Genomic DNA, 22,916 nt, shown 5'->3' with positions numbered 1-22,916 from the left:
AATCAACAAGTAAAGAAAAGCATACCATAAAAGCAAAACCATAAATGAAAAGCAAAATCTCCTGATGAACAATTATTAAATTTCACATATCTCTAGATTATCTTCCTTTCAAAGTGAACTCCCAGAACCTCATTTGACCAACTCCAAGAATTGAGTTTTTGATGATTACAGAATTATTTTGAATAATAGAGATTTTATTCTCCTTAAAGATGGCCAGGAGACATTTTTCTGGAATAGTTATAGCAAATATGTACTAATTACAGGATAACTGTGAAGGGTCTTTTTCTATCACAGGTTGTACACTAACCTGCCGTAACTAACTTACTGTGGGTAATGGCTTAGTCACCTACAGTAGCAATATAATTACTCAGCATTTACAGATAGGCCTTTATCAAGTGAAGTCATGCAAATACTATAGAATAAACTGTTAAGTACAGCAAATGATTCAGGAAAGACATAAGTGGTCTATTTTCCGGTTGTCTAGTCTACGATTCAGGATGATTTGTTCCTCTCAGATGCACATATTTGTGTGGGTGATCCCAAACTACTTGAACTCAGACATACAAACCAAACGAGTTGAGAGAGAGAGAGAGAGCTCAATCTTCCCCTGAACTAAGAGGCTCAGGCTTGAAGACTTCAGGCTGGTTAGAGTAGCCTGCAGTGACCACTATTTTCATCTGCTCTGTATACACACTTTTCTCTGTTCTTTTTGTTAACAAACTTTCCACTAGCCACAGGGTTGGCAGACGACCCAAACTGAGTCAGTCAAGTGCCACATACTACTGACCCCAGTGATTGCTTCAGGAATGTGCATGTGACCTAAGCAGGGCCAGTCAGAATCCTTCTTTTGGCTTACTATATGAATGTTAGGAGAAATCCATTTTCATTCTAAGTGAATCAGCTCAGCACACAGGAAAAAAACTAGTTTCATTGTTTGGGTCAGGCTTTTAGCTTTTGCATAATTGGCAGGTTGCCAATTCAGATGACTTCTGACAAATATGCACTAGTTAATGCAAGGATGCTCCTTGGATTGCTGCTCCAAATTGCTTTAACTGCTCCTCCAAATGGTAGCAAACAAAAAGTAGAGGGTGAATTCAGCTATAATCTGACTTGGGGTAGAAAGAAAAGATTTGGATTAGCTATGCCATTGAAACAATGATTAACATAACAAAGAGAAGTAAAGAGTAATTGAGAGTAAAAATTAATTGACCCAAAGAAGAGAAGAATGTGTAACAGCAATATCAAAATATCATATAAGCCTTATATGTAATTTTAAATTCTCCAGTAGCCACATTTCAGAAAGTAAAATAAAGTGAAAAAAATTTACAATGTATTTTATTTAATCTAAATATACCCCAAATCTTACCATTTCAACATGTAATCACTATTTTTAAGTTATTAGTGAGATACTTAACTTACTTGTATTAGTACTAAGTCTTGAAAGCCTACATGTATTTCATACTAACTTATAGCTCATCTCCATTCAGACTACCCAAATTTCAAATGCTCAAATTATCAGTAGCCACATGTGGCTAGCTAGTGGCTACCATATTGAACAGTAATAATCTGGAAAATAAAACATCTTAGTTTGTAATTTTTGATGGCAGTTCCCTAATATATTTTTGGGCTAGCAACCAGAGTGATCCCCTACATCCAAAACCCCACTTACTGGTACAATAAGCAGGGTAAAAATTCCATCCTGGGGATTTAAATGGCAAGTTCCATTATTACAGGTGAATATGGGTGCACCCAAGCCTGTGTGCCAAGAATCTCAGACACTTCTTGTGGACTATTATGCCTACCTACCCTGTGAAAACACAAATATAAATACCTACTCAGCACTTACACTCAGGTTATTGAGCTCTCTCAGAGAAAATAACATAACCATGAGCACTGGTACCATCACAAATTCGAGGCTTTAAACCTCAAGTGGAAACTCAGTACTAGTCAGAAATCCTGTCCCTGATCAATTCCCTTTCCTGTTTTCCTCAATAGCTACTTACATCTTCATCATGTTCCTTAAGCCACTGCCTTTGTATACAACCTTTTTTAAAAGATCATTTTTCCATGAGCAACCCTAATCTTTCTTCCCAGAGAAATGGAAACCTCAAGTAAGAATTGCATTTCACCAAAATTCTGTTTCCTAATTCAACCTTCAAACGTAGATACTCTTGACCCATCATTTTTGCTTATTGTCTGAGTCTCATTCCAGTCACCTCCCATTTTCTTCGAAATTGCTCCATCAACTACTCCACCTCTTGTATATTCAACCTTTTCTTCTCTGCTTCCTCTTTCTCTTCAGTATATAAACATGCTCAAATTTATCTTGCTTGAAAGTTATCCACATCCATTTATTGCTACTGCTTGCCTTCTCTGCATTTTTCACTGAAGTAATCTATCCTCCTTACTCCATTAAAACTGCCCTAAATAATCAGATACTTTCTCCTGAAAAATCCAACAGAGCCTGTTCTATCTTTAACTTCCTGCTTCTCAGCAGCATCTCAGAGTTGGGCACATCCTCTGTCTTGAAAATCTTCCCACCATTGACTCTATGACACCAATATCTCTCTTGACTTCTTCCATCTCTGCCACTTTTTAACAATCTCTTTGTAGCTTTTTTCCTTTTGCCTGTTATTTAAATGGTGTTGTTACTCAAGTTTCAATCATGTACCTCTTTGGTTTTCCAAGTGTGGACTGTAAATAAGCAAAAGCAGCTTCACTATCTGGGAGCGTGATGCAAATTCAGAATCCCGGGCCTCACCCCAGACCTTCTGGATCAAAATCTGCATTTTAACAAGATACTCAGGTGATTTGTGTGCACGTGCAGCTTTGAAAAGTGTTACTTTACTTTTGACTCGTCTCATTCTAGACTTTCTCCCTGAGTAATCTCATGCTCTGTGACTTTCATAACTACCCATATATTAATGACTTCCACATTTGTATCTCCAGCCCAGTTCTCCCTCATGAATTCTACTACGTATATAGAAATTTTTACTGAACATCTCTGCCCATTTGCATGACAGGCATATCAAGCTTTGTATGACTCCACAGACATATCTGGCCACATGTGTTCTAATAAGAGAGTAATCATAAGGGATCCCGAGTATTTGGATAAGAAGAAGATCATTAGTGAAGGGTAATTATAAAAGACCTCATGTTGGCTTTGGAGTTGAACTTGATCTGAACCCTAACAGACAGGTTGGAATAGAGGAAGGGATTTAGATAAATGGAAGATGATGGAAAGCATAAAGCACACTTTATCTTCAGAATTGATAAGTAACCCTTTCTCTCAAGGCAGTAGTCTTCTGCCAGGGAATCTAAAGAAAAGGAAACTACTAAGCGTTTTTTTTGCTGGTATGAGAAGTCATCTAAATCTCTTGGTCTCTGTCCATTACTAATTTCTTTTCACTTCTTGAACAGACATTTATTGAGCTTCAACTACTATGTCAGGTACTGTTCTAGGTGCTCGAGATAGAGCAATAAATAAAACAGACAAAAATTGCTGCACTCACATTCTTGGTAGCAATATTAATTTTCTTCCCTTAATGAGTCATTTGAAAATGAATTGTCATGCAGGGTGAGTCCCTTTGTGATCAACTCCCTGTTAAGCTCCAGGGCTCAGAAAGAATTACAAATCATCACATGAAATATTGGGAGGCAAAGCCTTTGTACTGGGGAAACTTACAAGCAAGGCTCAGTAGGGAAAGAAAGCCTGGATCCCTCATGTTCTCTTTGCCAGCACAAAGAAGCTTGCTGGAAACTGATACCCTTGTCACCCAAAAATGACTGATATGACCCCAAAATGTGCTTACATATGCTAGACCATGATATCACAAAGGGGAATAATATCTCTGCCCCTTTGCAGGGACATGAAGCAAAGTGTGAATGGAATGGTGCAAATCTACCATCAGAACTGAGAAACTTTTTCAAAGTAGATGAATAGCTTCATCAGTATATATAAAAACAGTATAAAACATTCTGTTATATCCTTATTTTATACAGATTTGACTTGTCATACATTCCCTGTTGCTTTGATAGACTAATTAAAACCAGTACCAGAGTTCAACTACTATAGTGCATCATAAAACTAGTAAACATAAAACTAGTGACACACACCCACAAATGTGAAAGTAATCTTTTTGAGTTCAGTTATGAGCAGACAAAAATACTGATAACAGAACACTAAACCACAGAAAATTTACAGGTGAATTATAGAGTAACTGAAATATGTGCCATACTCCTGACACTTCCATCAAGTAATGTTTTCCTCAAACCCCAAAGGTCTTGCTCTTAAATATGTTTGATAATTGTAAAAAGTTTGAACACCACACTCATCTCTTTACATTTCTGTTCTTATATTGCATTTTAGTGCTGACAAAATAGAGGAGAAAAAAGTAAAGCTTTGATATCAGGCTTCTTAACTGCTTTATTTGATTTCAGCCCCATTATCACATATTTCCAGAAATACACAATAATGCCAAATCACTTTCTCCATTTTGGGTTGGTTTCTCGGTATATTAGCTGTCAGTGTAAAATTATTGTGCCTCCTGCATGGCAACTAAAATCCCAAACAATGGTTACTGACAAATTTCTCTATAGTTCACTGACTCCTCAAAGAAAATGAATTTTCTACCCGGCTAAGATTAATTACCATTGTTACAGAAATTGGAATGCATCTGACAGCTTGAACAGAAAACACTGTGCTTTGCTTTCCTTTCTATTGTGTCGTAATCACATGCTCCAAAATCAATTAGAATCACATAATCTTCCTAAAGAAATGCCTACCCACTCTAAATGCTTAACTGTAGAAAAGTCAGGAGATGTGAAAAGTGGAGATGCAGGTTTGGGGAGGCATCTTGGAGGCATCTTTTCATTACCTCTAGCCTGCCCCAAGAATATGCAAGATCTGGGAAGATGATACTATGGTTCTAGGCAGCCCAAGGTGGGAAGTTCCAGGCTGTTTTTGAAGTGGGAGAGTTCCCTGCCCCCAACCCTTCACAGGACATGTGACAGGGACGTGACTCTCTGTTTGGCTACCACAAGCTCAAACTCCTTACAGAAGGGAGAGCATGAAGATGGGCAGGTGCAGGAACCAGGGCAAGTGATCTGGGGCTCTGGCCCCACAGCAGCTTATAGGGGTAGGTGTCTGCCACTCCCAAAGCCCAAGTGGGCACGTGTTACAGTGCACTCTTTTAGACTTACCATCTGCGGATGGCCTAAGGGTTAACCAGCTCATTGGATCCTCTGCCTTTTTGCAAAGGGAGGGGGCCAGTATGACAGCTTTCTGTATCAGGAGCTCTTGTGCAGCATCCCGGAAGAATCAGGTCACACACAGACTTGAAGGATAAATACGGAGGTTTTATTGAGTGGTGGAGGTGGCTCTTAGCAGGATTGATGGGAAGCTGGACAGGGGATGGAGTGGGAAGATGATCTTTCCCTGGAATTTGGCCATCCAGTGGCCAATTCTCTGACCATCCCCAGTCAAATTCCTCCCAACATTCCTTCTTTTCTCTCCTTCTCTGCCTCACCATTCTGTTGTTCATCTATTCATCCCCTCATCTCCTTGTCTGCTTCTGGAGCCTGCAGTTCAGGGTTTTATATGGGTACAGGATGGGGGCATGGCAGGCCAAAAGGCAACTTTGGGGGCATTAAAACAGGAATGCCTGTTCTCACTTAGGGCCACAGTTATCCAGGCTTGAGGGTGGGGCCTTTGCCAGGGAACCACCCTTTTCTACCCAGTATTTCCCTGTCTCCTCTCCATATCATTTTTGTTAGTGTATCTTCCTAACAAACCACCTAAACTTTAGTGGTTTCAAACAACACGCCAGGTGGTTGGTGCACACCTATAATCCTAGTTACTCTGATGGCTGAGACAGGAGCATCTCTTGAGCCCAGGAGTTTAAGTCTGCCATGACCTATGATTGTGCCACTGTACTCCTGCCTGGGTGGCAGAGGAAGACCTTATCTCTCTTAAAAACAAAACAAATTGCTTTCCATAGTCACTGAACTAATTTATATTCCCACCAACGGTGCATAAGCATTACTTTTTCTCTGCAGCCTCACCAGCATCTGTTGTTTTTTGGCTTTTTAGTAATAGCCTTTCTGACTGGTGTGAGTATCTCAGTGTAGATTTGACTTGCATTTCTCTGATGATTAGTGATGACGAGCATTTTTTCATGTTTTTGGCTGCTTGTATGTCTTCTTTTGACAAGTGTCTGTTCATGTCCCTTTGCCCATTCCTTAAAAGGGTTATTTTTTGCTCGTTGATTTGTTTAAGTTCTTTATAGATTTTGAATATTAGACCTTTGTCAGATGCATAGTTTGTGAATGTTTTCTCCCATATTGTAGCTTGTCTGTTTACTCTGTTGATAGTTTATTTTGCTGTGCAGAAGCTTTTTAGTTTAATTAGATTCCACTTGTCAATTTTTCTTTTTGTTGCAATTGCTTTTGGGACGTAACCAAAATTTTTTTTCCAAGGCTGATGTCAAGAAAGGTATCTCCTAGGTTTTCTTCCAGGATTTTTATAGTTTGAGTTTTACATTTAAATCTTTAATCTATTTTGAATTAATTTTTGTATTTAGTAAAAGGTAAGGGTCCGGTTTCATTCTTCTACATATGGCTAGCTAGTTATCCCAGCACCATTTATTGACTATGAAGTCCTTTCCCCATTGCTTGTTTTTGTCAGCCTTGTCAAAGATTAGATGGTTGTAGGTGTGTCACTTTATTTCTGAGTTTTTGTATTCTGTTCCATTGACTTTTGTACCTGTTTTTACACCAGTACCATGCTGTTTTGGTTACTGTGGCCTTATAGTATAGTTTTAAGTTGGATTGTGTGATGCTTCTGGCTTTGTTCTTTTTGCTTAGGACTGGTTTGGCTATTCAGGTTCTTTTTGATTCCATACAAATTTTAGAATTTTTTTTTTCTAATTCTGTGAAGAATGACATTGGTAGTTTGACAAGAATAGCATTGAATCTATAAATTGCTTTGGGCAATATGGCCAACAATCCCATTACTGGGTATATACCCAAAGGAGAATAAATCATTCTACCAAAAAGGCTTGTGCACTTGGCTGGGTGCAGTGGCTCAAATGCCTGTAATCTCAGCATTTTGGAAGGCCAAGGCAGGCAGATCACTTGAGGCCAGGAGTCTGAGACCAGCCTGGCCAACATGGTGAAACCTCATCTCTAGTAAAAATGCCAAAAATTGGGCAAGGCTAGATGGCTCACGCCTGTAATCCCAGAACTTTGAGAGGCTGAGGTGGGCAGATCACTTGAGGTCTGGAGTTTGAGACCAGCCTGACCAACATGGTGAAACCCCATCTCTACCAAAAATATAAAAATTAGCTAGGCAGTGGTGATGTAGCACCTGTAATCCCAGCTACTTAGGAGGCTGAGTAGGAGAACTGCTTGAGCCTGGGAGGCGGAGGTTGCAGTGAGCCGAGATCACATTACTGCACTCCAGCCTGGGTGACAGAGTGAGGCCCTGTCTCAAAAAAAAAAAAAAAAAAAAAAAAGCCAAAAATTAGGTGGGCGTGGTGGCTCATGCTACTTGGGAGGCTGAGGAAAGAGAATCACTTGAACCCAGGAGGTGGAGGTTGCAGTGAGCCAAGATTGCACCATTGCACTCCAGCCTGGGCAACAGAGCAAGACTCTGGAAAAAAAAAAAAAGACACATACACTCATATGTTCACTGCAGCACTATTTACAATGGCAAAGATATGGAATCAACCTAGGTGCCCATCAGTGGTGGATTGGATGAAGGAAATATGGTACATATACACAATGGAATCCTACATTGCCATTAAAAAAAAGAATGAAATCATGTGTTCTGCAGCAACATGGATGCAGTTGGAGGCTACAATCCTGAGTGAATTAACACAGGAACAGAAAATCAATCCCACACGTTCTTACTTACAAGTGGGAGCTAAACATTGAACACACATGGACATAAACAAAGGAACAAGAGACACTGTGGACTACTAGAGGGAGAAGGAAAAGAGGGGGACATGCGTAGAAAAAGCTACCTATTCGGTACTGTACTCACTACCTTGGTGACAAGATCAGTACCCCACACTTCAGCATCACACAATATGCCCATGTAGGCTGGGCGCGGTGGCTCACGCCTGTAATCCCAGCACTTTGGGAGGCCGAGGCGGGCAGATCACGAGGTCATGAGATCGAGACCGTCCTGGCTAACAGTGAAACCCCGTCTCTACTAAAAATACAAAAAATTGGCCGGGCGTGGTTGCAGGCGCTTGTAGTCCCAGCTACTCGGGAGGCTGAGGCAGGAGAATGGCCTGTACCCGGGAGGCGGAGCTTGCAGTGAGCCAAGATCGGGCCACTGCACTCTAGCCTGGGTGACAGAGCGAGACTCTGTCTCAAAAAAAAAAAAAAAAAAAAAATGCCCATGTAACAAACCTGCACATGTAACCCTGTATCTAAAACAAAAGTTGAAATTTAAAAAGAAAAAAAATTCCTGCGGTTCAAGTGACAAAAAATGAAAACAAAAAACCCACATGTATTATGTCTCATATATCTGTAGGTCAGTCAGGCAGGTTGTTGATCTGAGCACACTCCTGTAAGCAGTTAGCTGGTAGGTTGGCTATGGACTGGGTGATCAGTAACGGCTCCAGCAAGGACAGCTAGGAGGTCTCAGCTCTGCTGCATATGGTCTTCTCACCTTTCAGCCAACTAGATCAGGCTTATTCGCCTCGTAGTAGCAAAGAGAGAACAAAAGCACACAAGAGCCCTTGATGACTAGGCACGGAATTGACATACCATCACATCCACTGCATACTATTAGCCAAAGCAAGTCAATCACCAGTCAGTGCAGACTCAAGAGGTAGGGAAATGTACTCTACCTCTTGACAAGGAGATCTTTAAAGTCACATTGCAGTGTTTAAATACAGAGGTAAAAAAATTAAAGTATTTCGGTTACAAATCTACTACCCATGAGAAATTTCTGGGTCGCTTCTCTGGGTAGCACATTTCGACATTGGGGATCATGGTCTTGCTGGGACTGTATCTTACTGTGACTCTGTTTTGCACATGCTGTTACACTCTAAAGGGAAAGTCAGAGAAAGGATGAGGCAAGAGGAAAAGAGGAAGATGTTGCCTGTGTCTGTGGAATTTTATTGTCCTTCAGCAGCCACCAAAAATACATCCAAAACCTTTTCTATGGCCTTATGGTGGGTGGAATAAGCTTGCCTGCCCCTCAACTTTGAGAGGGGCCATGTGCCTTGCTTTGGCCAATGGGATGTGCAATCAAAAATGGCTTAAAATGTGCTTATGCATAAAGCTTATACTACTGCACTTAATAGAAAAACAGACCCCATGTAGATACTATCTTTTCAGCATGGAGCAGAATCAGCCCTGCCAACCTACAGGTACATGAGCCAGAAACAAATACTTATGGTTGCATGCAACTGAAATTGTGTGGTTGTTAGACAGCAAAAGTTGATGGATAAACTGAATTAGAAGAGTAGAAGAAGGCAAGGAGGAAAATGGGGATTCTAAAGGCAGAAATCTAGTAGAGAGGGGATGAAATCACCATCTTCATTACGAGTTCATTGAATATACAAATCTTCTGGAGAGAAATCATGCAGCGAGCCTTTTCTCCTCACTGAGCATTACAAGCATTGATCCAAGGGTATCTTTGTGTGTGTGTGTGTGTGTGTGTTTATGTTTCTTGTATATGTTTCTTGTTTAATAGTAGGTGCTGGTTGTAGCCACCCATTAGGAGAGAACTTTGCACTATTTTTGTTAGCATAACAGGATATATTGGCATTTGCTTAGGAACTGTCCCATATTCCCCCATCTGTGAAATGGAGATTAACATGCTAAGACACCCCAAAGGGTTTTGTTTTATGGTTTGGGTTTTTTTTCCCCAAAGAGTAATGAAAAAAGTAATTGAAAACATTTTAAAAAATACAAAACGATATAAACACTAAATAATAATTACTTGTGAGAATTGAAATGAGAATTGCTTTGCCAAGAATCTTGGGTTGATTATAGTCCCAATATTTGTGAGGAACAGCTAATAAGAATCTTCATTAAAATTTCTAATTTTCTACTGACTGCCTCCTTATCAGGTGAAAATTATTAGCAAATCCATATCAACCGTCATGAAATGGAATGATATTCAGGGCGACCAGCTTAATTTTCTTCTGGGATACAGCTGACCAAGGTTGTTTGAAGTCACATAAGCATTGCAGAAAGACATAGTGCTTTCAGTTAGAGAGGAAAATAATCTTTCCCCCTGGCAGATAAAGTTCCACAGGAATACTCTTGAATCATGGCTGGAAGGCTAACTGATGTGATATTTGTACTACTACCATTCCAACATACTTATTATTGATTACTTATGCACACTGGTAATAATAATAATAGTTGCTACTTATTGAACAACTATTGTCAGGCCATATATACATTCATATGTATATATATTCTTATTACAATACCTATTATGTACAGTTCTTTGTATATAATAGATGCCAATAAATGCTTAATGAATTAATGAATAAATACTTACAAGGTAAGAATTGTTAACTCTTTCTTACAGATAAGAAAAATGGTATTAAGAGAACTTAAATAATTTGGGTAGTAAATGACAGAGTCAGAAATTAAAGAAACTTTTTTAACCCAAAGCCTCATCTCTTTCTGTCTCACTTTCTCCCGTACACCCCCAAAAACTAGAATGTAAACTAATGGAGTCCTCATGCATTAGACATTTCTGGTTTAAATCACAGTAAAGTTACCTATGATAACTTGAGTTCTGCTGGGTCCAGCTGTCCCATGCAAGGAAAGGTAGAGGGACATGGACCAGATCAAGGTGACTTTCTCTATACCCTTCTCTGATCCCTTTGAGGCTGTGCCCTCTGAAAATCAGTTTGAAGTAAAGTATCCTGGTGCTTCCAAGCAGAGTCCACCCAGCTGGTCTATCAACTTCACCCCTTTCCTATTTCTTCTAATTGTTCTACTGGCCTGCAAAAGTACTGACCTTCCCTTGTTCCTCTTGTCCTACCAAGAGGTTCCTGTTACCCAGCTCTGGGAAAATCAATGGGTAAATTGGGGTTTCCAGGCTCCCTTTATCTTCCTAATTTTCCTCTTATAGATATGGCTGCCTGGAATACTCCCCCATCCCACTTAGTTCATCGTGTTATTTTCTGATGTTTGCTCTAGTATAATGAACACAAAATTTGGAGCCAGAAATCCTAGCTCTGCCATTTACTAACTGACTTTGAGAATGTCTCAAAATCATCCTGGGTGATTACAGATGGTTTTCTCATCTTTAAGGTAGGGATGAACCTAAACAGAAAAAAAATGCACTTTAATGCAACTTTGAAGTCTCACCAAAGGTATTATTAATTCAGGTACTTCGGATAGAAGACTACGACAAGTTGTGGTGAAGGGGAGCAATTTTTTACAGCGTGAGCTCTTCCTATGACCCTAAAATCATTCACTCTGGGAGACTGACCGGCCCCCTTCTATATTAGCCCTGAATCATATCTCTTAAAGGAGTTAGAAGTAATAAAAACTCAGTGAGGGCAAAAATCTTTGTTTCATTCACTGATATATCCTAAGGACCTGGCATGTAGTCAACACTCAACCAATATTTGTCAAATAAGTGAATACAGAAATTGCCATAAGTAATGAAGCTTAGAGCAATGCCATCCACTGGGGAAGTATTATATTTGTGGTTTAAGGCAGGGATTTAGGGGTCAGATATATTTGAGTTCCAGTCCTGTCTCTGCATTTTTCCATCTATGTGAGCTTGGGCAGAAGCTAAACTTTCCTAAACCTGAGTTACATCATCTGGAAATGGGAGTAATAATTTCCTATTTTCTTAGGGTTCTTTGAAGGACTAAATGAGATAATACTTGGAAACTATTTCACATAGCACCTGGCACAGACTGATTGCCTAGGAGGAAGAAAGACACACAGTATTTGGGAGGGGATGATCAGAGGTCCTTTGGCTCATAAAATACATTTGTTTTCTCTTTGTAGGTATAAGTGATAGCAATTCAATCACTCATTCAACAACTATGTCTTAGGCACCTCCTGTGTGCCAAACATTGTTTTAGGCACATGGGATAATTTAGTGAACAAAACAAAGAATCCTGCCATTAGGAAACTGACCTTCAGGCAGAAACAAACAGAAAATAAACAATAGACGTAATAAGTAAATTAAAAGGTATGGTGGTAGAAGATGACTAATGCCTTAGAAAGTTAAAAAGTGAGTGGGTTAAGAGTAATCAGTAGTGTGGAGGCAGGGGGCCAAATGCAATATTTACTAGAGGGATCAGACTAGGAATTTTGTTATTGTTTTTGTTTTTGTTTTGAGACAGAGTCTCGCTCTGTCGCCCAGGCTGGAGTGCAATGGTGCGATCTCGGCTCACTGCAACCTCCGCCTCCTGGGTTCAAGCAATCCTCCTGTCTCAGCCTCCCAAGTAGCTGGGACTACAGGCGCATGCCGCCACACCCAGCTAATTTTTTCTATTTTAGTAGAAACAGGGTTTCACCGTGTTGCCCAGGCTGGTCGCAAACTCCTTAGCTCAGGCAATCCGCCTGCCTCAGCCTCCCAAAGTGCTGGAATTACCGGCATGAGCCACCATGCCTGGCTCCCAGACTAGGAATTTTTTAGGAGACATTTGAGCAAAGACCTGAAGGAGGTAAGGGAATAAGTCATGTGGGTGTCTGGGGGAAGACCACAGAAGGCAAAGGGAATAGCAGGTGCAAAGGCCCTAATGGGGTCTTTATGATGGGTGCATCTAAGGGTCTACAAAGAAATGAACAAGGCTGGAGCAGGAGTGAGCACAAATTATTTAGGGCTTGTGAGCTATGGTATGGACTTTTGTACTTACTCTAATGATATGGGGAAAATAGGAATGTTTTAAGCAGAGTAGTCATGTGACATGACACGGATTTATTTATGTATTTATTTATTTATTGAGATGGAGTCTTGCTCTGCCGCCCAGGCTGTAGTGCAGTGGTGCAATCTCTGCTTACTGCAACCTCCGCCTCCCGGGTTTAAGCAGTTCTCTCCCTCAGCCTCCCGAGTAGCTGAGATTACAGAGCCCGCCACCATGCCCAGCTAATTTTTTGTATTTTTAGTAGAGACGGGGTTTCATCATCTTGGCCAGGCTAGTCTTGATTGAACTCCTGACCTTGTGATCCACCCACCTCAGCCTCCCAAAGTGCTGGGATTACAGGCATGAGCCACCGCGCCCATCCATGACTTGGATTTTAAAAGAGTTATTCTGGTTGCTGGGTTGAGAATAGGTTGTAGGCAAGCCAGTACAGAAGCATGGAGACCTGTTAAGAGACAACAGCAGTGATGCAGACAGGAGATGACAGTGGTATAGACCAGGGTAGCAGGAGCATGGGAAGTAAAAGAAGTGGATGGATTCCGGATATATTTTATTTTATTCAATTTTATTTTATTTTATTTTATTTTTTAAGATGGAGTCTCGCCCTGTTGCCCAGGCTGGAGTGCAGTGGCACAGTCTAGGCTCACTGAAACGTCTGCCTCCCGGTTTAAGCAATTCTCATGCCTCAGCCTCCTGAGTAGCTGGGACTACAGGTGCCCGCCACCATGCCCAGCTAACTTTTGTATTTTTAGTAGAGACAGGGTTTCACCATATTGGCCAGACTGCTCTCGAACTCCTGACCTTGTGATCCACCCACCTTGGCCTCCCGAAGTGCTGGGATTACAGGCGTGAGCCACCGTGCCTGGCTCCAGATGTATTTTAAAGGTCATTAGAATGGGCACAATTCAGAGGCTTGTGCCCTGTGAAGGACTGCTAATCTCCACCTATTTACAGCTGCCAGGATAAATAAAGGTACATTTGAAAAATTCTACAATATTTTAGTAGGCAGATCGTTCTCTTGTTCAAAGGGGCACCACCTCCATTGCTGATTTTTATTCAGAACTTGTCAAAACTCTGCCTGTCTGCTAACATCAGAGATAGACATTATGTGCTGCCTGATGGAAGTACACATTACCCTTGAATGGTATGTGTTCCTGTAAACTTCAAGCAAGTAAAGTCTCCAATTCTAACCACAAATTTATAGGAAATACAAGGGATGGAGGACACCACTGATTTATAACTAGTAAAATATAAGCATGGAAAACTCTAGAGGACAAATGACCTGTTTTTGTTTTTGTTTTTGTTTTTGTTTTTGAAACGGAGTCTCACCCTGTTGCCCAGGCTGGAGTGCAGTGGCGCAATCTCTGCTCACTGCAATCTCCGCCACCTGGGTTCACACCATTTTCCTGCCTCAGCCTCCCGAGTAGCTGGGACTACAGGCACCCACCACCACGCCCGGCTAATTTTTGTATTTTTTTAGTGGAGACCGGGTTTCACGGTGTTAGCCAGGATGTTCTCGATCTCCTGACCTCATGATCCGCCCACCTCGGCCTCCCAAAGTGCTGGGATTACAGGCGTGAGCCACCACACCCAGCCATGACCTGTTTCTTTAACAGTTTAATTGCAAGGGGAGAGGACTGATTCTCTTCTATTTCAAATGACTTCAGAGCTACATCTTCCAAATGTATTGACCTCTTTTGGATCTTGATTTTTTGTTTTTTGTTTGTTTGTTTGTTTGTGTTGTTGTTTTAGAGACAGAGTCTTGCTCTGTCACTATCTGGAGGGCAGTGGCATGATCATAGCTCAGTGCAGCCTACTCCTGCAATCAAGTGATCCTCCCACCTCAGTTTCCCAAGTAGTTAGGACTACAGGCATGCACCACCACACCTGGCTTTTTTTTTTTTTTTTTTTTTTTTAAGTTTTTGTAGAGACAGAGTGCTATGTTGCCCAGGCTGGTCTTGAACTCCTGTCCTCAAGCAATCATTCCACCTTGGTGTTCTAAAGTGTTGGAATTATAGGCATGAGCCACGGCTTCCAGCCTGGATTCCAATTTTTAACAAATCTTTTTTTTAATGTATAAGGCATTTGAGAAAATTTGAACACCAGTTGGGTATTTGATTATATCAGTGCATTGTTATTAATGTTTTTAGGTGTAAAAGTGACTATGGGTATTTGATTATATCAATGCATTATTATTAATGTTTTTAGGTGTAAAAGTGACTATGGTTATGTTTTTAAAGGAGAAAGAGAGTCTGTTTGTCTTTTAGGTAAAAATTGTCACACATTTTCTATAAAGGGCCAGATGGTAAATATTTTAGGCTTGGTGACCACACAGTATCTGTTGCAACTACTCAGCTCCACCATTATGGTACAGAAACAGCTATACACAGTAAGTAAATGAATGAGGATAGCTGTTGACAGGGAGGAAAATCTTCCTCTTAGTTTTAGTGATTGGAGGCCTGTGAATTATTAATAAATTGACAAATGACAGATTCACAAGAGAGAAGATAGACTTTTACTCACATATGTAAATGGGAGTTCACAGGAAAATGTGACTTGAGGTGGCCATTAGAATTTGTGGCTTATATAGTATCTTAATGGGGAAAAGTGGAGTGAGGTATTCATGGAAAAATAAATTACTTTTAGGAAAGATAAATGGGCTTTTATATGGAAGACAGGATAGTTTTATGATAGTTTGTTAGGTGTGGTGCCAGCTTCTCCCTAGTATTAAGAGTCAATATTCCCTGGTTGCAGAACTCCTGGAAAAGGAATTTATGAACATTGAGCTCTTTCGAGAGGCTTTTTAGGCAGGCAAGGGAGTTCAGGGAAAAAAAAAAAAAAGCTTATTCTCAAATGCTTTCAGCTCAAAATAATGTTTATGCCATAGTGACTTATTCTGTAACCCTTCACTAAATTATAAGAAAACTTTACTTATAAAACAGACATTGGGCTACAGTTTGCTACCTCTGTTTTAGAGATACACATTGAAATATCTGAAAATGAAACAATATGATGTATGAGATCTGTTTCAAAATAATCACATAGGAGTAGGCATTTAGGTAAAACATGATTGCCCGTGAATAGATAGATAACTGCTGATGAGTACAGGCGGGGTTATTATACAGCACTTCTCTGTTTTTGGATGTGTTGGCAACTTTCCATAATAAAAAGTGAAGAAACAAAAACAAAAGGCAAAAACAATAAAACACGATAATACTTAACATCTTGAATTAATCACTATTATCAAGCACACTATATTCAAGGCACTGTGCTAATCGCTTTACATGTATTCACTCATTCAATCTTCACCACAGCCCTAAGAAATAGGTTCTTGTGTAACTGAATGTCAACTTGATTGGATTGAAGGATATAAAGTATTGATCCTGGGTGTGTCTGTGAGGGTGCTGCCAAAAGAGATCAACATTTGAGTCAGTGGGCTGGGAAAGGCAGACCCACCCTTAATCTGGGTGGGCACAATCTAATCAGCTGCCAGCACAGGTAGAATATAAGCAGGAAGAAAAACGTGAAAAGAGAAACTGGCCTAGCCTCCCAGCCTTCATCTTTCTCCCATCCTGGATGCTTCCTGCTCTCAAACATTGGACTCCAAGTTCTTCAGTTTTGGAACTCAGACTGGCTCTCCTTGCTCCTCAGCCTGCAGACAGCCTATTGTGGGACTTCGTGATTATTGAGTTAATACTTAATAATACTTAATAAACTTAATAAATACTTAATAAACTCCTCTTAATACTACATATATATGTGTGTGTGTATATATATATATTTTATTAGTCTGTCCCTCTAGAGAACCCTGACTAATATGGTACTATTATCATCCCCACTTACAGATGAGAAACACAAGGTACAGAGAGGTTAAATAAATTCCCAAGGTCACAGAATACACAAGGGGCAGAGCCAGTATCTGAACCCAGGCAGGCTAGCTCCAGAGCCTATTTTCTTTAAGTATTATACAAGTTACTTATTAAATACAAGACGTTTATGGATTTGGAGAATTCTCTCTCTGCTCTCCTCTAACAATGGCTCTTTTCTAGTTAATATGCTGCTCCAGCAATGTCTCGTCTGGGGGATTACCTCCTGGATCTTTGCACTCTACATTATTATTCATTCATTTTTGTGAACCACAATATAACTGAGCTTAGTTATTAAAATAATCTAATTCCTTCTATAACTGAATGCATTTTTATCAACCTTCTCCCTCTTGCTTTAGAACAGAAGACAACTAAGAAAAAAATCTTCTTGAGAAGAAAAAAAAGACCCAATGGTTTGTATAAAACATGAGCATTTGAGCCCTGTTAATTTCAAGTATACAGTTTTAACCAGGCAGGCATAGATTCAGATCATGAGCCAGTGTCTTCAACCATCCTTGTGTACAAAGGATTTCACATCAGCAATATTAGCATAATCTTTAAGTAGACATCAAAAAACAAAACCATAGCTAGAAAGAACCTTGAGAGGTCATCTAATCCACCCCTACTGCTAAAAAGGGGTGGGCATAAGCTAGCCAGGAAAGGCAGCTTTCTAACCTTTCATCTCTACAGAAGGAATTTCACAAGCTTCTTTGTTAATATTTCAATGCCTTAGACTGCTTACTTTAGGGGAAATTCCTAAAGTCTGGATATGGTTCTTTTTGCCTGGACAAAGCTTTTCTCCATTTAATAATAGGTCACACCACACACGGTGGCTCACTTCTACAATCCTAGCACTTTAGGAGGCCGAGGTGGGTGGATCACAAGGTCAGGGGTTTAAGACCAGCCTGGCCAATATGGTGAAACCCCATCTCTACTAAAAATACAAAAATTAGCCGAGTATGGTGGCATGCACCTGTAGTCCCAGTTACTTGGGAGGCTGAGGCAGGAGAATCGCTTGAACCCGGGAGGTAGAGGCTGCAGTGAGCCTAGATTGAGCCGTTGCACTCCAGCCTGGGTGACAAAGCAAGACTCCATCTCAAAAAAAGAAAAAAATAGGTCACAAGGATAACACAATAATAATAATAGTAGTAGTAATAATAATAAATTGATATAAATATATACAAATGATAAAATAAAAAACCAATACATTTTTCTGTACTTAGCAATCAAGCTCCTGGATAATTCATTAATATGAAAAACAACACACTACTCTTTAAATATAATATCCACTCTTTGTACAGAGGATTATATTTAGTATATCGAACAACTGGATTTGAGTCTCAAGACCATTGTTAAACAGGTAATATATTGACTCCATTTTACAGATTGAGTCTATCTTCGTGAGAAAAATTAGGCCCAGTGCTAGTGATTTAGATCCAGGCTTATCAAGCCCAACTCTCCCATTTCTCCCATCGCACCACTCTGGAAAAGCAAACAGATCTTCTGGTAGGTTATTCACTACCAGACTACCTGTAACAGAGGTTGGCCATGGTAGAATTAAGCAATGAAAGGATAAAGAAAGTTCTTACATGCTGTTTGCTGATGTTAGACTAGATCAAAATGGCAACACATATTTTAGTTCACTGTGAGGTTGCACAGTGTTACTAACAAGCGGTCAGGGATGTGGAGAAAGGACTGACATAGCTTCTGCACTATTTTACATTTTTAAAATGAGCATATAGGAGCACATATTATATACTATCTGTGCTTTTACCTATGGTATAAATACTATATATATAAAATACCTATGATATTTTTATATGCGTAAAAATATACCACTGGTGTTTTTACCTGTAAATTAAAGAGTCCTTCCCTTAAAGTATTGTGATAAAATATTTAAAAAATTATAAATAAAGATTGACAAACCATAAACCTGAAAAGAGTAGAATATTTATACCTAGAGAGGAATCATTTTAATTTTTAGGTTGGGATTTGGTTATCAGACTTTATCCACTTAAATTATTTGTCAGTAACTGCAATAACAAAACAGATCACATCTTTCTTCTTTTCCAAAGAAATAAAATGAGATGGTCAATCAAATTTGAATCATTCCTTCTCCCAACTCAGAACAGGGTCCCAAAGAGTTAGCTCTGCCCCTCGCTATAAGATTTCAGTGCTTGCTCTGTGGGAAGGTGGTATATTCATGAGGTTAAAAACCTGCTCTTTGGAGTCAGAAGATAGTTTTCAGTCTCTGCTTTGCCAGTCTTTGGCTGTGTGACGGGACCAGCTTTTTAATCTCACTACACTTCAGATTTCTTATCCATAAAATGAGGACAACAATATTACTTAAATGACATAGCTCTTGTGATAATTAAATGGGCTGATATTAAGAGAGGCACTCGAAACAATGCCTGGCACATAAACACTAGCTATTTATGGTGGTGGTGGTGTTGTTATAGTTGTTATTATTACAGTACCAAAATTCAGCTGTCTAATCTTATACCGAAAAATTTTGGGGTATTCCACTGACACAGAAAAATCAGCCGGCTAAACATTTCAGAGAATGTACTTCCTTGCAGAGTTAGAGCAAGAGTCAAAAACCACAGCCCATTGGGCAAATCTGGCTTCTTGAAAGCCAAAACCTGCCATACCCATTCGTTTTTGTATTTTTTTCCTATGGCTGCTTTTGCACTATAAGGGCAGAGTTGAGAAGTTGCAAATGAGACCATATGGCTCACATAGCCAAAAATATTTACCATCTGGCCCTTTACAGAAAAAAAAAAATAAATTAGCTGATTCCTAAGCTAGAGGCAGTTTTGTTCAAGATAACGTATTTAGTCTCTTAGAATTCAAGATATGTTGCTCGTGCTAAGCAATTCTAAAGAAATTACCAACATAACCATCATCCTTTCTTCTTTGGTACCAAAGATCAAACATGAGTCTCAAGTAACTAGACAGAGAATGATCATTAGTGCCTCCACTAATTATGGCTCTAAAGGTCCATTCCTTGCACTCACTCTTGACAGTAACGATAGCTCTCTTACTTTTCTAAAACCATGGATGAAATTCTCCTCTTTGTTGTCCTTCCTATAACATAGATATTTTCAGTTACTGTTGGAACAAAAATTTTTGTTTTTGTTGGTATATGTGTTTGTGTGTGTACGTATATATGTGTACACATGTGTGTGCCACATACTTTGCTGAGTTCTGGGAATACCATTCTTGTTCACAAGGTTGACAAAATCTCTCTGCCATGAAGCTTATATACTACCAGAGAAAAGAAAAAAGCCCTAAAGATGTATATTTTTTCCTTACAAAAGATAATTTCTAATAGTGAAAGAGATGTGAAGATTATATTTAGTATATTGAGCAACTGGATTTGAGTCTCAAAACCATTGTTAAACAGGTTTGACTCCATTTTACAGATTGAATCTATTTTCATGAGAAAAATTAGGCTCAGTGACAGTGATTTAGATCCAGGCTTATCAAGCCCAATCTCCCATTTCTCCCATTGCACTACTCTGGAAAAGCAAAGAGGTGTTCAATAACACCACTGGGATGTGGATGGAGAAGGATTGGGAAGGAAGAAAAGGGGTTACTTTAGAATGGGTGGCTAGAGAAGGTCTCTCTCAAGAAGAGATATTTGTACTGAAACTCAAATAGAAAGAGGAAGATAATTTTCACATAAATAAAAATGTGTTCCATACAAGAGCAGAAATAAGCTTGGTATTTTTTAAGGATACACATGCTGATATACCAGCACAGTTTGAACACAAGCAGTATGAGGTGAGATTAGAGAGGGAGGTCCTGTGAGGTCTCATAGACCTTGGTAAGGTGTTTGAATTCAACCTAAGTCAAATGGGAAGCCATCAGAAGATTTTCAGCAGGGAAATAACATGATCTGATTTATATTGTAAAAAGATCAATTTGTCAGCTATTACAAGAATGAATAATACTTAGAAAGCAATGGAGAGTGGAAGCAGGAAGACCAAGAAGTCAGCGCTTGCAGTTCAGGGAAGAAAGGATAACAGTGGTAGAAATGGAGAACAGTGACTACTCAGGGCATATTTTGAAAATATAATTGGCTAGATTTGTTGAAGGATTAGGAAAGGGAATGAGGAAAAGGGAGAAATCAAGGATGATTCTTACTAATCTTGTGATCTGAGCTCTACATGGTTGGTGGAGCAGTTTACTGAGATTCATTCATTGTTCACTCATCAAATGTTTGTTGAGACCAAGTTCGTGCCAGGTACTGTTCTAGACACAGGAACTATGGCAGTGAAAGAAATAGCAAAAATCCCTTCTCTGGTGGAATTTGTCTAGGTGGGGATGGAGAATAGGGAAGATTAAGAAGCAAGGAATTAGGTGGGGAAGGTGAAGGTATCAATTACCAAATCCTGTTGATTCTACCTCCTAAAGATGTCTTGCAGTAGTTCAAGTAAAAAATGAATGGCAGCTGCATCACAGCCACATTCAGGGGTAGCCTTGAAAGATGTTGGGAAGGAAAAATCTTCTCAATAGGCAGAGCTTCATCTGGTCACTCACTTCATACAGTAGAAGTGGCCCAAGAAGTAAGAATATATAAAATTTCCTGGGTAGTGTCCAAAGGCCTGGCCTTTAGTCAGGGGTCTAGAAGGAAAAGGTCTGAAAGAGCAGAACAGTATCTTTAGTAGAGGCATGTGGATGGACATACAGACGATGAAGGATAAAGATTCCTGCATCACACAATTATACCTACCAGAAAGTATCCATCACAGTAGAGGGACTAAATAGCCAAGTAGACAAAATGAATTTGCCAATTGACAGTAGCCAGCCTTTGTCATTGGCTGCCATGTAACTTACATGAAAGGCCTGTGAATTAAGAGGCTACAGTGGCAGAAACGAAGGCTACCTGTGGGCTCAACAATATGGACTTCCACTTACCAAGATATCTTGCTACTGTTGCCTCTGAGTGTCCAACCTGCCTCAAAAGTACCTGTGGTTCATCTTCATAGGTATAGATAGATACCTATTTCAGATGTGGGTTTGCCTTTCCTACCCACAGAGCCTCAGCCAGCACCACTATCTGCAAGCTTATGGAATAAATAATCCACCGGCATGGAATCCCTTATGACATAGCATCTGAGCAGGGGGACCTATTGTACAGCAAATAAGATGGCCCTATGACCACGGTTCCATAGTTTGTATCACATATCATGTCATCCAAAAGCAGCCAGCCTCAAAGAAGTTGGAACTGCCTTCTAAAGGCACACCCAAATCAACAGCTCAGTGACAATTCTGACTGGATGTGGTGCCATCCTCAAGATGCAGCACATGCTTACATCAAAAACTTTTATATGGGGCTAAGTCTGCAATAAGAAGAACATGTAGGTTCAGAAACAAAGGGAGTTGGAAAACATGAATGGCCCCACTTACTGTTATTTCCAGTGATTCAGTCACAATGAGGAATTTCATACTTTCTATTTTGCAATTCTAGGCATTGCAGAGATGTATTACTGCAACTAAATAAGATTTTATTTAAGCTAAGTAAACAAATTATTTAAGTTGGAAGTCCTGATCTCCAAAGGATACGCACTCTTGCCAGGAGACACAAGTATTACATTGAACAACAAGATGTAGATGCCACTAGGACACTTTGGAGTTCTTGTGCCCAGGAACCATAAAGTCAACATACTAACAGTGAGAGTTGACCCTAATCCGCTGGAGAAGGTAGTGTTGTGTTCACACAATTAGGACAGGCAGAATATATGTGGAATCTGGGTGATCTACATGGGTATCTCCTGGCATTTCCTTGCCTCCTGATCCCAGTGCTCTATGATACAGGCAGCAGCCACTGTATGAAAAGGGAATGGTATGATTGCCAAGGGCTTACATTCCTGAGGATTGAAGGTTTGGGTTATACCACCCAGCCACCAAGGTCTGACGAGATGATAGCTGAGGACAAGGGGAATTTAGAATGAATAGTGGATTAGAGAGAGGAGGAATAGCATTTGTGGACCTGAGACCAACTGCAGCCTCAGAGGCTATTATTTATCCTACTAACTACCCTCATCTAAATTTTTCCTCAGAAAGAGAGGCCCACAGGAACCATGAAGGAGCTGTCCCATGAACCTGCTTGGAGAAACAGATGTCTGTGGTGCAAGGGGTAGATTACAATGGCCATGAAAAATGGACAGTTCAG

The 22,916-nt window shown here is 39.9% G+C and overlaps 1 long non-coding RNA gene across 3 annotated transcripts in view; it reads right to left on the bottom strand.

Annotated features, from left to right (window-relative positions):
• The window catches only part of LOC129532654 (uncharacterized), a 51,186-nt gene extending 28,567 nt beyond the window's left edge, over positions 1-22,619 (bottom strand). Inside the window, exon 1 of one of the 3 annotated variants that reach the window (XR_010132778.1) lies at positions 21,659-22,619. This is a non-coding gene — a long non-coding RNA (uncharacterized lncRNA). The remainder of the gene's footprint in view (positions 1-21,658) is intronic. The other 2 variants (XR_008678484.2, XR_010132779.1) reach the window with 2 other exon arrangements.
• Positions 22,620-22,916: the final 297 nt, after the last annotated feature.

Source organism: Gorilla gorilla, chromosome 2, assembly GCF_029281585.2.
Source record: "Gorilla gorilla gorilla isolate KB3781 chromosome 2, NHGRI_mGorGor1-v2.1_pri, whole genome shotgun sequence".
Classification (NCBI taxonomy): domain Eukaryota; kingdom Metazoa; phylum Chordata; class Mammalia; order Primates; family Hominidae; genus Gorilla; species Gorilla gorilla.
Note: the sequence above shows the minus strand (reverse complement) of the source record. Positions and strands in the feature narration are given on the sequence as shown.